Source organism: Rhincodon typus, chromosome 37 (assembly GCF_021869965.1).
Source record: "Rhincodon typus isolate 14 chromosome 37, sRhiTyp1.1, whole genome shotgun sequence".
Lineage (NCBI taxonomy): Eukaryota > Metazoa > Chordata > Chondrichthyes > Orectolobiformes > Rhincodontidae > Rhincodon > Rhincodon typus.
The window spans coordinates 6,899,159-6,911,034 of NC_063368.1; the positions used below are offsets into that span (position 1 = coordinate 6,899,159).

At 44.8% G+C, this 11,876-nt stretch overlaps 2 long non-coding RNA genes across 3 annotated transcripts in view; one reads left to right on the plus strand and one right to left on the minus strand.

Annotated features, from left to right (window-relative positions):
• LOC125487161 overlaps positions 1-11,631 on the plus strand; it is a 35,477-nt gene extending 23,846 nt beyond the window's left edge. Inside the window, exon 3 of the long non-coding RNA XR_007265683.1 lies at positions 11,287-11,631. This is a non-coding gene — a long non-coding RNA (uncharacterized LOC125487161). The remainder of the gene's footprint in view (positions 1-11,286) is intronic.
• On the minus strand, positions 5,309-10,060 carry LOC125487162. 2 transcript variants are annotated; one of them, XR_007265685.1, is made up of 3 exons: positions 7,803-9,996; positions 7,585-7,720; positions 5,309-6,688 (listed from the first exon to the last, which is right to left on the minus strand). It is a non-coding gene; the product is annotated as an uncharacterized LOC125487162 (long non-coding RNA). The 2 variants fall into 2 exon arrangements; XR_007265684.1 differs by having other exon boundaries at positions 5,309-7,720; positions 7,803-10,060.
• Positions 11,632-11,876: the final 245 nt, after the last annotated feature.

Consider the following 11,876-nt stretch of genomic DNA (forward strand, 5'->3'; position numbering starts at 1 on the left):
CGGGCCTAGACCCTTCTTCAGAAGAAGGGTCTAGGCCCGAAACGTCAGCCTTCCTGCTCCTATGATGCTGCTTGGCCTGCTGTGTTCTTCCAGCTCTACACCTTGTTATCTCTGTGCTTGACTAATGTTGCTTGAAGGTAAATATTATCCAGGATCCTGGAGAGAAGATCTCTCGCTCCTTTCAAAACAGTGCTGTGGATCTTTGACCTCACCTGCGATAGGGCAAATGGAAGACTTTAACAATCTACAGGCCTTCTGCATGAATTGGACCCTGACCGGGATATGCAGGATTTTGGGCTCTGCCAGCATTTCCTCTGACGGTTTGTTTGATGGGGGTACTGGTAATGCCCCCACCTATGAACTAGGAGGCCTACATTCAAGTCCCACCAACTCCAGAGGTGGGTGACAACGTCTCTTAACAGGTTGACTAAATAATATCTGAAACTATCTAACCACATCCTCTACATTGGGTTTGAATAAGGAATGTAGGACACCCACAGCAAAATTTTCTTGAACCTGGTGTGGGTTACACCAGACTGTTGGATACAATATGTATATTGTTGTGGAGGCTTGTAATATTATTTTCATTATTTAAAAACTTAAGTTCAAATGAGAGGAAAATTATATATAGTTTTCACCTTTTTAACCTAATTAAGTTTGACTTCTAAAAGGTCAAAGCATTGTTTGGAACAGTCAATTTCCAAGAAATCATGTGACTTTAGCTAATTAGCTAACTAGCTATTTAGGGAGATAATTGCTCAGATGTTTGTAGACTTATGTTTTACAATCAAGGGTCGTGTGGTGGCTCAGTGGTTAGCACTGCTGCCTTAGAACACCAGGGACATAGGTTTGATTCCAGCCTTGGGTGACAGTCTGTGTGCAGTTTGCATGTTCTCGCTTTGTCTGTGTGGATTCCCTCTGGGTGTCCTAGTTTCCTCCCACAGCCCAATGATGTGCAGACCAGGTGGATTAGCCATGGCAAATGGCAGAGTTATGGGGATAGGGTGGGTCTGGGTGGAATGCTGTTTGGAGAGTCAGTGTGGACTTGATGGGCTGAATTCCACACTCTAGTGATTCTAGGGTGAACGAGAAGGGCTCTTGTCGCATCCATATATCTGAGCCAAAGGGCCCAGTTTCAAGTCTCACCTGTTCCAGCTGTGTGTAATACCATCTCTGATCAGGTTGGTTAAAAAATATCTCCAGATCAAACAAAAACCCACGACCCCACCATTGTATCAACTACAGTCACTGAGCTCGTTTCATCTGGTGATCTCCTTTGCACTGCCTCCAAGCTGATAGTCCCCCAGTTCTGCACAGCTTGCTTCTACCTCCTTCCGAAAATCTACCAGCAGGATTGCCCGAGCAGACCCATCGTTTCAGCCTGCTTCTGCCCCACAAAACTCATCTCTTCCTACGTTGACTCAGTATTTTCTTCCCCTGGTCCAGTCCCTGTGCACTTACATCTGTGATTCCTCTGACACTTTACACCAGTTTTGGAATTTCCAGTTTGCAGGCTCCAGCTGCCTCCTCTTTACCATGGACGTGCAATCCCTTTACACGTCCATTCCCTACCAGGAGAGTCTCGGGGCTGTCTGCTTCTTCCTGGAGCAAAGGCCTGAACTGCCCCTACCCGCTACCACCCTCCTCTGCTTGGCCGAGCTTGTCCTCACCCTCAACCACTTCTCTTTTAACTCCTGTCGTTTTCTTCAGGTCAGAGGGGTGGCCATGCGTATTCACACAGGGCGCAGTTATGCCTGTCTCTTTGTGGGGTACGTGGAACATTTTCTTGTTCCAGTACTATTCTGGCCCCCACCCACAACTCTTTCTCCGATCCATCGATGATATCATCGGTGCTGCTTCCCTCTCTCATCTGGATTTGGAAAAGTTCATTGATTTTCGCTTCCAATTTCCACCCTGCACTCACTTTCACCTGGTCTACTCTGACTCCTCCCTTCCCTTCCTTGACATCTCTGTTTCCATTTCTGAGGATAGACTGGCCACTAATACTTACTATAAACCCACCAACTCCCACAGCTACCTGGACCTGTCCTTGCACCCTATTTTCTATAAAGATTCCATTCCAGTCCTCCATCTCCGCATATGTTCCGATGAGGCCAACTTTGACAAGGGAACCTCCAAAAATGTCCACCTTCTTCCTCAAATGAGGATTCTCCAACACTGTCGTCGGCAGGGTCCAACCCATCTCCCACACTCCCGCACTTCTGCCCTCCCACGGTCTCTTCCCTCCCGCAACAGCGATAGGGTTCCCCTTGTCCTTAGCTACCGTCCCATCAGCGTGCACATCCAGAAGATTGTCAGGCACCATTTCCCCCATCTCCAGTGAGATGCCACCACCAGACGTATATTCCCCTCCCCTCCCTTGTCTGCCTTCCACAGGGGCTGTTCCCTCTGGGACACCCTGGTCCTTCAGTCCCATCAGCACCTCCCCACCCCCCACCCCCCGTAGCCACAGGGTACCTTCCCCTGAAACTGCTGAAGGTGCAACATTTGCCATTTACCTCCCTCTTCCCCAGTATCCAAGGGCCCAAACATACCTTCCAGATGAAGCAACCCTTTACCTGCACTTCCCAGAATCTAGTCCACTGCATTTGCTGCTCACAATGTGGTCTCCTCTACATCGGGGAAACGAAGCGTAGACTGGGTGACTGCTTTGCAGAACATATACTTTCTGCTCACAAAAAAGACCCTGTGCTTCCTGTTGCCTGCCACGTTAACACATCACCCTGTTCCCTGGCCATCATCTCTGTCTCTGGCTTGCTGCAGTGTTCCAGCGAAGCACAACACAAGCTGGAAGAACAACATATCATTTTCTGTTTGGGGACCCTGCAGCACTCTGGACTCAATATCGAGTTCAATAATTTTTGGGCCTGAACTCCCCCATGTCCTAGCCCCCTACCCTACACACCAGGCCTTGTTATCACATAGTCTGCCGTTACAAACTACCTGTTGTTAGCCACAAACAGCCTCCATTAACAGCTATTCACCCACCTAGCCTGATTGTTATTGACTGCTTTGTTTGTCCAACTGTTCTTCTCTCTCTCTTTATCTCTACTCTTCTCTGTTCATTGCTCTCTCTCGCTCTAGGAAAACCTACATTTTCCTAGCTACCTTCAGTTCTGAGGAAGGGTCACCGGACTCAAAACGTTAACTCTGATTTCTCCTCACAGAGGCTGTCAGACCTGCTGAGCTCTTCCAGCAGCTTCTCTTATTATCTCTAGACCAAACCCTACTATAGGTTCTCTGAAAGAATCCCATGATACTAAAGTTGCTATTAGTTGTAGTCTCCCGATAGTCAGGACTGGAGAGATGTCAGTTGCTTAGAAGACAAATTCAAAAGCGGAAGGTGTAGGAAGATATTCTACAAGGCTGCTGTAAAACATCAGTTTAATGAGCCCCTGTTAAGTATTAATAATGAGTTGAGATAATGACTTGTTTAAAGGTCTCAGGGAGAAATGTTAATGAAGGTAAATAGCATTAGGTGAATGCAGAGACATTTGCCAAAGGGAAGCCAGTTGTAGCCGAACAGGAAGCTTTGGCATAGTGATAGAGGTGACCCCTCATGGGGGATTGAGTGTCTGTAAGGTGGTTGTTAGGGTAAAGGGGTTGGCACTTTTTTTTTCTGACATTTTTAATAGGTTTGTTTCAGTAGATCTTTTTCTTTCACGTGGTAAACTTTGAGGTTCTTTTGTTAAAAGTACGTTGGCAGCATCCCGTGCATTTGTTCAATGACTGACCTCCTATAAACAAAAAAAAACTCTAGGATCTGACTTGTATAATATTATCATCAGCTGGGATCATGCAATATGCAAGAACTTCCAACCAATGAATTTGGAAGCCAGCTTAATTTTAACACTTTATCCAAGAGTGCAGCCCGCCCTATTTGTCCTTGAGAAGTTGGTGGGGCTTCACGATGTGATGAATATGTCTTTCTTATTTCAAAAATGTACTTTATTCATAAAAAATGTCTTCATATATATATAGTCACAAATATCAAGGAAATAAACAAACATTGGAGTTTGACTCTATCCAAACAAACCAAATATATCTCTTACACATACCAGACTATATTTGCATGCACTTGAGACACTAGGAGGGTCTGATAACTGAACGGACCCCCATTTGCCTTCAGCAGGAAGACCTCGGACAGTGGTCTTTCCCCACTGCCCCTTGGCAGCAGCTGCCCCAAGCTTTAGTGCGTCCCTCAGCATGTAGTCCTGGACCTTGGAATGTGCCAGTCTGCAACACTTGGTTAGGGTCAGCTCCTTTGTTCTGGAAGACCACCAAGTTTCGGGCAGACCAAAGCATGTCTTCCACTGAGTTGATGGTCCTCCAGGCACCACTGATGTTTGTCTTGGTGTACGTCCCAGGGAACAGACCGTACAGCGCAGAGTCCGGTGTCCTGGAGCTGTTCAGGACAAGCCTTAACAAAACCATCTCTCTCCAGACTTCCTTTGCAAAGGCACATTCCAGCAGGAGATGTGTGACATGTGTACCCCATCACTGCCACTTCAAGGGCAGCGTGCGATGGCTCAGACTGACTGGGCATACATGAAGCACCTCCCAGGTAGTGACCTTCTGACCACCAGCCAAGCGATGTCTTGGTGCTTGTTAGAAAGTTCTGGTGATGAGGCTTTCTGCAATGTGTTTCTACAATGATGTTAAGTAGGGAACACCTGGATCTTAACACAACGATGATGAAGGAATCACCGTGTACATCCAAGTAGAATAGTATTCAAATTGGAAGTGATTGTATTGTCATGTTTCTGTTGTCACTGTCCATTGATTTGTTAGATGTTATGTGTTTAAGAGGAAAATGCATTGATATAAGGCTGGAATTCTAGAGATGCAGAGGAAAAATTTGAGAAAAATATATGGATAGGTACCTTGATTAAACAGAACTGAATATGACATAGATAAGTGCAGACAAAGGTGAGGCACTGGTGTGTGGAATGATAACTGTTTGAGTTATAAGGAAAGGCTGGATAGGATGGGACTTTTTTTACTAGAGTGTAGGATGTGATCTGATAGAAGTTTATAAAATAGTGAAAAGTATGGATAGAGTTGATTGTAGTTGTCTTTTCCCTAAGATGGGGAATTTCAAGAGTAGGGGACATATTTTAAGGTGAGAGAAGAGTGATTTAAAACAGACATAAGAGGCGATTTTGTTTTTGCACAGAGGATGGTTCACATGTGGAATGAACTTCCTGATGAAATGGTGGATGTGGATACAATTACAATGTTTAAAAGACATTTGGATGGATCTATGAATAGGAAAGGTTTGGAGTGATGTGGGCCAGGAGCAGGCAGGTGGGGCTAGTTTAGTTTGGGATTATGTTCGGCATGGACTGGTTGGACAGAAGGGTCTGTATGACTGCCAAAGTATTGTGGAAGGACCATAGTTCAGGCTAGTTCAAGATTAGTTTTTACATTCCTGTGCTTTTAATGTGCCTTTTGGGAAAAGAAGTTGGCAAAGTTTCTTCAATTGTTGCTCGCTCAGAATCTTGTAACTCTGACCTAACAGCAATGTGGGTGCACTTTTCACAGACTGCAGTTGTTTAAGAAAGTCACACTTTCCAGAAAGAAATTGGGTGGCAACAGATGCCTTCTTTACCCACGCCCTAAGAATTAATTCAGTGCAAAGGTATATGTTGAGCCTTTGTGAAACACTATACCTGCTGTCACTTGGGGGGAAAAGAAGCCTGTAAAACTGTAACACTGTCGTCCTTTCTCCCCATCATTTCCAATCTATAGCCTGCTGCATGGTTTGTAGCTACATTGTATCTAAAATACACAAGAGTGCACAATTCTCTGTTCTCTTTAGCCTTAAAGCTATAACCACTGCTGGTATTGTCCTAGGACTGCGTGATTCTCTCTCTCCTCCTTATCTTGACAGAGCTGATGACCTACTTATTCAGAATAAGTTAACAGTTTTCGCTAGATAAGCAAGTCATGGGAGCAATTTCAGGCTGGCGCTGGAGAGAGTTGCTCCGTCTGGAGGTTGCCGAAGTTCCCTATTGCATTTCCGGTGATGAATTTTTGTTTCCCCTGCTGATTATTGCTGGTAATTTCTAGCCTTCCCTGAACTTCTTTGGAGTTTGTCAGTCTTTAGGCAGTGGGATTGCTGGGTTGAGGGCTTAATGATTTGTGATGTTAGTTCTTCAACTTTTTTTTAACAAGAGGCATTGGTAGTTTTATTTTAATCTTTATCCATTTTGTGATGTAGTGTGTTGAAGCAAGGGTGGGTTCAAGGGTTGAGTTCCACCACCATTTCAGTCTACCGCCCGTGTGCTGCCTCTTGGGAAGTAGGAGAAACTGAGCTGACTGAGATCCTTTTGTACGAGGCGAGCACACAGTCACGTTCAGGCTTTGTATACATGTTGCTGGAATACAGTTAGAATGTTTCCGCAGTCAGACTGGGTTTGTCAACAATTTGCTTGCAATTTGAAGGAACGCTGGAAACTGAGCAAGTTGTTGAAGCGAGTAGTAGGAGGTTGCTAAGAGGAGAGAGACCTTGCTGCCTTGCTGGGCTACAGTCAGTCATCCGTTGGAACTATTGGTAGAACAGTGATAGTGTCCAATGGTAAGTTTAAAAACAGTTTCTAATAATCCCGTTCAGAGTCACGAGGTTGGTATCATTCCACAGATGCAGTAGGGGGCAGTCTTAAATCTGCAATTGCATTGAATTATAGAGTCATCGAGTTGTACAGTATGGAAACAGACCCTTCGCTCCAACTTGTCCATGCTGACCAGACATCCTAAATTAATCCAGTCCCATTTAACAGCAGTTGACTTATATCCCTGTAAACCCTACCCATTCATATATCCATCCAGATGCCTTTTAAATATTGTAATTGTATCACTTCCTCTGGCAGCTCATTCCAGTACCACCCTCTGCGTGAAAAAAGTTGCCCCTGTGGTCCCTTTTAAATCTTTTCCCTCTCACCCTTAAAACCTATGCCCTCTAGTTTTGGACTCCCCTACCCTGTGGAAAAAGACTTTGGCTATTCAACCCTATCCACACCCTTCATGATTTCATAAACTTCTATAAGATCAGTCCTCAGCTTCTGACGCTCCAGGGAAAATAGCCCCAGCCTATTCAGCCTCTCCCTATAGCTCAAACCCTCCAACCCTGGCAACATCCTTGTAAATCTTTTCTGAACCCTTTCAAGTTTAACAATATCTTTCCTATAGCAGGGAGACCAGAATTGAATGCAGTATTCCCAGAGTATTCCAAGACAGGTCATTATGGCCCAGTTGCTTCGTTCAAACCTGCTCCCATCTGTTCTATTAGCCCATTCCCTCCTCCCCACCACATCCAGTGTATGCATCCTGTTCAAATTAACTGTTTAGGTATAGTCAAGACAGAATGCAGCAGTTGAAAAAAGACAGCTCACCACCATTTTCAATTAGAAATGGGCAACAATTGCTGGCCTTTATCAGCAATATTCGCAGCTCGTTAAAGAATCTAAAGCAAAATAACTGCACACCCTGTCCTTTTTCAAAATAATCTCGGTAGAAATGAACACCTGTGCTTGGCTTTTGAAAGAGACAAAGGGAGTTCACCTCTGGGCTGCAAGTATTTGATTAGGCAGTCTACTCTATATCCAGCGTCTGCTGTAATTTAAATCGAAAGAACAGCGATGCTTGTAAATCAGGAACAAAAACAGAAGTTGCTGGAAAAGTTCAGGTCTGGCAGCATCTGTGAAGGAAAATAAAATCAAGAGTTAACGTTTCGGGTCCGATGACCGTCAGAATAGAAATTTGCTCCTACTGTATCTAACCTGACTGGTACTATTTGATGGCAACAACCTCCATTTGGAACTGGTTGGAGTGGGCAGTGTTTTGGCTGCTTATGACATAACTTACTAACTTTGTACTGTACTGCATTTTCTCTCTGCATGCCTTTCCACCAGTCATGCTGCTGCACTGCTATTCTGGAGCTATGAGAAGGTGACTCATGCCGGTCAGTGGTATGCTTCCTTTAGTTGAGTAGCTGGCATGATGCCAAGGCTGATGTGTGAGACTCTCTCTCTGTTAGTTAATCGGCACATGCTGGTGGTGGGGGCAACAGCATGCAGCATTGGATCTCGCCTGCACTGCAAACAATGATCTGTTTCGGACTTGTACTTAGCTGGTGCAGTTCCTGCGACCTGCTTGTATGTGTGCACTCGCATTTGCAGCCTGGTTAGCCCCTGAGACAGTGAGTAATGCCTGATATTTAATTAAGACACCGCTGATAGAATAGAGAAGAAAAATGGAACACCACCACGGTATTTTAAATTTAAACACCGTCTTTGACGCGTGTGGCGATCACAGCCTGTGAAAATAAACAACATCTGTGTGAGGTTTAACAGTCACACACCAGGCGGATATGTACGGCAGGGAAGATCCAGATGTGTAGCCAACGAATGGCATTGACTAAAGGAGTATGACGTGAAAATCTAGACCTGTACCTGTTGTCCAGATGCACAACTCAAGTCTGACTTTTTCTCCTCTCACTTCCCTTCAGTCCGTGATTACTTGCTGCAGTCTTTTTTTCTTCACTCTTCATGTTAAGAAGTTTTCGCTCAGAATCCTAGCCCCTCGATTGTCTCTTCTTCATTTCTCCTGACCCAAAACGTCAGCTTTCCTGCTCCTCTGATGCTCCCTAGCCTGCTGTGTTCCTCCAGCTCCACGCTGTTCTATCTCTGACTCCAGCATCGGCAGTTCTTACTGTCCTCTGGATTGTCTCTCCTGGTTTTGTGCTTCTGTTGCCCTTAGTGTGGGACTTTGTGAAAGTCACACTTGCCTTTGACAAATCAAGGTGTTTTTGGTTGGGGAGGCAGGGTGGCTCAGTGGTTAGCACTACTGCCTCACGGCTCGATCCACCCTCGGGAGGGGGGTGACTGCGTGGAGTTTGCATGGTTTTCCCCGAATCTGTGTGGATTTGCTCCGGTTTCCTCCCACAGTCCAAAGATGTGCAGATTGGAGTGGATTGGCCATGCTAAGTTGCCCAGGCTAGATGGGATAGCGTTGGGAAATGCAGAGTAATAGGAATCAGGAGGTGGGTCTGGGTGGAATGCTGTTCAGAGGGTTGGTGTGGACTCGATGGGCTAAATAGCCTGCTCCCACACTGTAGAGCTTCAATGATTAATCACACCTAACGCACAATGCTGGTGCAATTTGACTGGGCTTAATATCTACAGGAAACTAAGTAACTTCACAGTAGGATGAATATTCATGCAGAATAAGATCTAGCACTGGATGGGGAACATTGTAAGCAATTTTTGATTTGAAGTCAACACTTTTTTCCTGGAGTTTTCATACAATGCCACTGTTGGCAGCTGGAAGATCTTTTGGGAGGGCGAGACAAAGGGGAAGAAAAGTCTTGGCAAAATATCCCTTTTGGTGCATCTGTCTGTGGTTGGCTTCCTTCAGAGAAAGTGTTAAATAAGAAAGTGTTTGTATAGAACCTTATTACAATGAAATATCACGAGTACACCAGTCTGTAAGCTGCTGTTGCCTGCTCATGCGCTGCTTTGCTCGTTGTGAGGCGGGTAAGGGGTCAATAGGTTCATTTTGATTGGAAGAGTAAAGTTGATCCAGGGTTTTCCTGTGATGTCCAGCTGCACAGCAAGTCTGGTTGCAGTTTAACAAGTGGTTAGAATGCTAAGTGGATAAGCACAAGTGAAATCAGTGGAGAATCCTTCAGACAGCAAGCATAGTGGTCAGATTTGCCTGCTGTGGTGCTCTGTAATTATGACTGGAAGAAATAGCTTGCGTGTGTCAGCAGTGTGTGTGACTGGCTCCGAATTCTTCCGTCACAACTGCTCTTGATCCTGCTTTTTTTATTCTGTAAAACCTTTTCGACAAACGTCTCCTCATGCCAACAGTAGCCAAAGAAAATAAACAGACTTTGTAACGTATCAGACAAAACCAAAAGGGACAGATTGGCTGGGATTTTGCATTGGTTGTAATTTTATTTTGTGTTGGAAATTTTGAAGTGTGAGCTCAAAGAGTTCGAATCCCTGCAGTGTGGAAGCAGGCCATTTGGATCCACACCAATCCTCTGTAAAGCATCCCACCCAGGCCCACCCCACTAACCCTGCATTTCCCATGGCTATCCCACCTAACCTGCACACTACGGGGCTATTTAGCATAGCCAATCCACCCTAACCTACACATCTTTGGACTGTGGGAGGAAACCCACATAGACACACGATAAAACGTGCAAACTCCTCAAAATCGGTTGCCCAAGGATGGAATTGAACCCGGGTCCCTGGTGCTGTGAAGTAGCAAGGCTAACCACTGAGCCACCACATTGGTGTGGGAAGCAGTGCTTTCTCGAGCACTGACATCACTGCTTAGAGAACAGAGAGTAGTTCTGTTGGGATAGGCTCTATTGAACGAGGCCAGAGCTGGTAGCTTGGCTGCTCCTATAACTAGGGCTGGGGACAGGGCTTTAAATTTGAGGTGGGGATGCAGGGAGGGAGGGTTCAGATGAATGGAGATTTAGAAATTTGAAGAGAGATCAGGACAGCACGATTGTGCAGCGATGTAGGGTAAGGACAGGAACGACTGGAGAGTTTAGCACTAATTGTGCATTAGCAAATAAGGTCAATGCAGGAAGTAATTAAAAGTGAAATTAAAGTTTCTTTATCTGAATGCAGGAAGGATTTACAATGTGGTTGATGAGCTATAGGCACAAATAGAGGTAGATGGTTTAGATTTAATCGCCGTTACAAAGACATGGTTGCATTGTGATTGAAGGTAGGAAGTAAATATTCCAGGGTGCAAATATTTCAGAAAGACCGACAGATTTGGCAGAGGAGGAGGGGTGGCTCTGGTAGCAAGATGAGCTTACTGATAAGCAGTGTGGCTTCGGAAGTAGGATCCGTACAGGTAGAAATGAGGAAAATCAAGAATCTGGGCTGACTGAGGGAGGTGGTGGCACAGTGGCTCTGTCACTGGTAATCTGGAATCACGCCACATGTGTGGTCAAATCCCATCCTGCGTGGTTAAGTTTGAATTCAATAAAAATCTGGAATTTAAAAAAATAACTAACCTAATGGTGACCATGGATCCCATGAGCAAAAACAGAAGTTGCTGGAAGCTCAGCAGATCTGGCAGCATTTGCGAAGAAAAAAAATTGGAGTTAATGTTTTGGGTCTGGTGATGCTTCCTCAGAACAGAGGACCTAAAACGTTAACTCTGCGTTTTAGGTCCTCTGTTCTGAGGAAGGGTCACCAGACCCAAAACATTAACTCCAATTTTTTTTCTTCACAGATGCTGCCAGACCTGCTGAACTTCCAGCAACTTCTGTTTTTGTTTCTGATTTACGGCATCCGCAGTTCTTTCAGTTTTTACCATGTAGCCCATGGTAGCTGTCATAAAAAGCCAGCTGGTTCCCTAATGTCCTTTTTAGAGAAGTAAATCTACTGTGTTTGCCTGGTCTGGCCTACAGATCCACAACGATGCAATTGACTCTTAGCTGCCCTTTGGTCTATCATAAATGTGGGGCTAGCCAGCAATGTCCTTATCTTATGAATAAATAAAAACACAATCTGAAAAAGCTGGTGGAAGTAGATTATTAATTCCCTATTATGTACAGGTATGAGACATTTGAAACCGTTGTTTCCTCCCATTACCAGATGGTATATTTTTTGAAAGAAAGACGTGTTTCTGAACCCCCCTGAGTGTGTGGAACCACTTGAAAAACAGCAGCAAGTGTTTGTGAGTTTAATAACCATGAAAATCTAACGTTATGTCACTCACTCACTCACCCACACTCTCTCACGCTTGAACACAATATAATTAAAGAGAATATTGCAGTTTTACAAAAGAATAGTTCATAATTCATGTGACTGGCTGGTCTT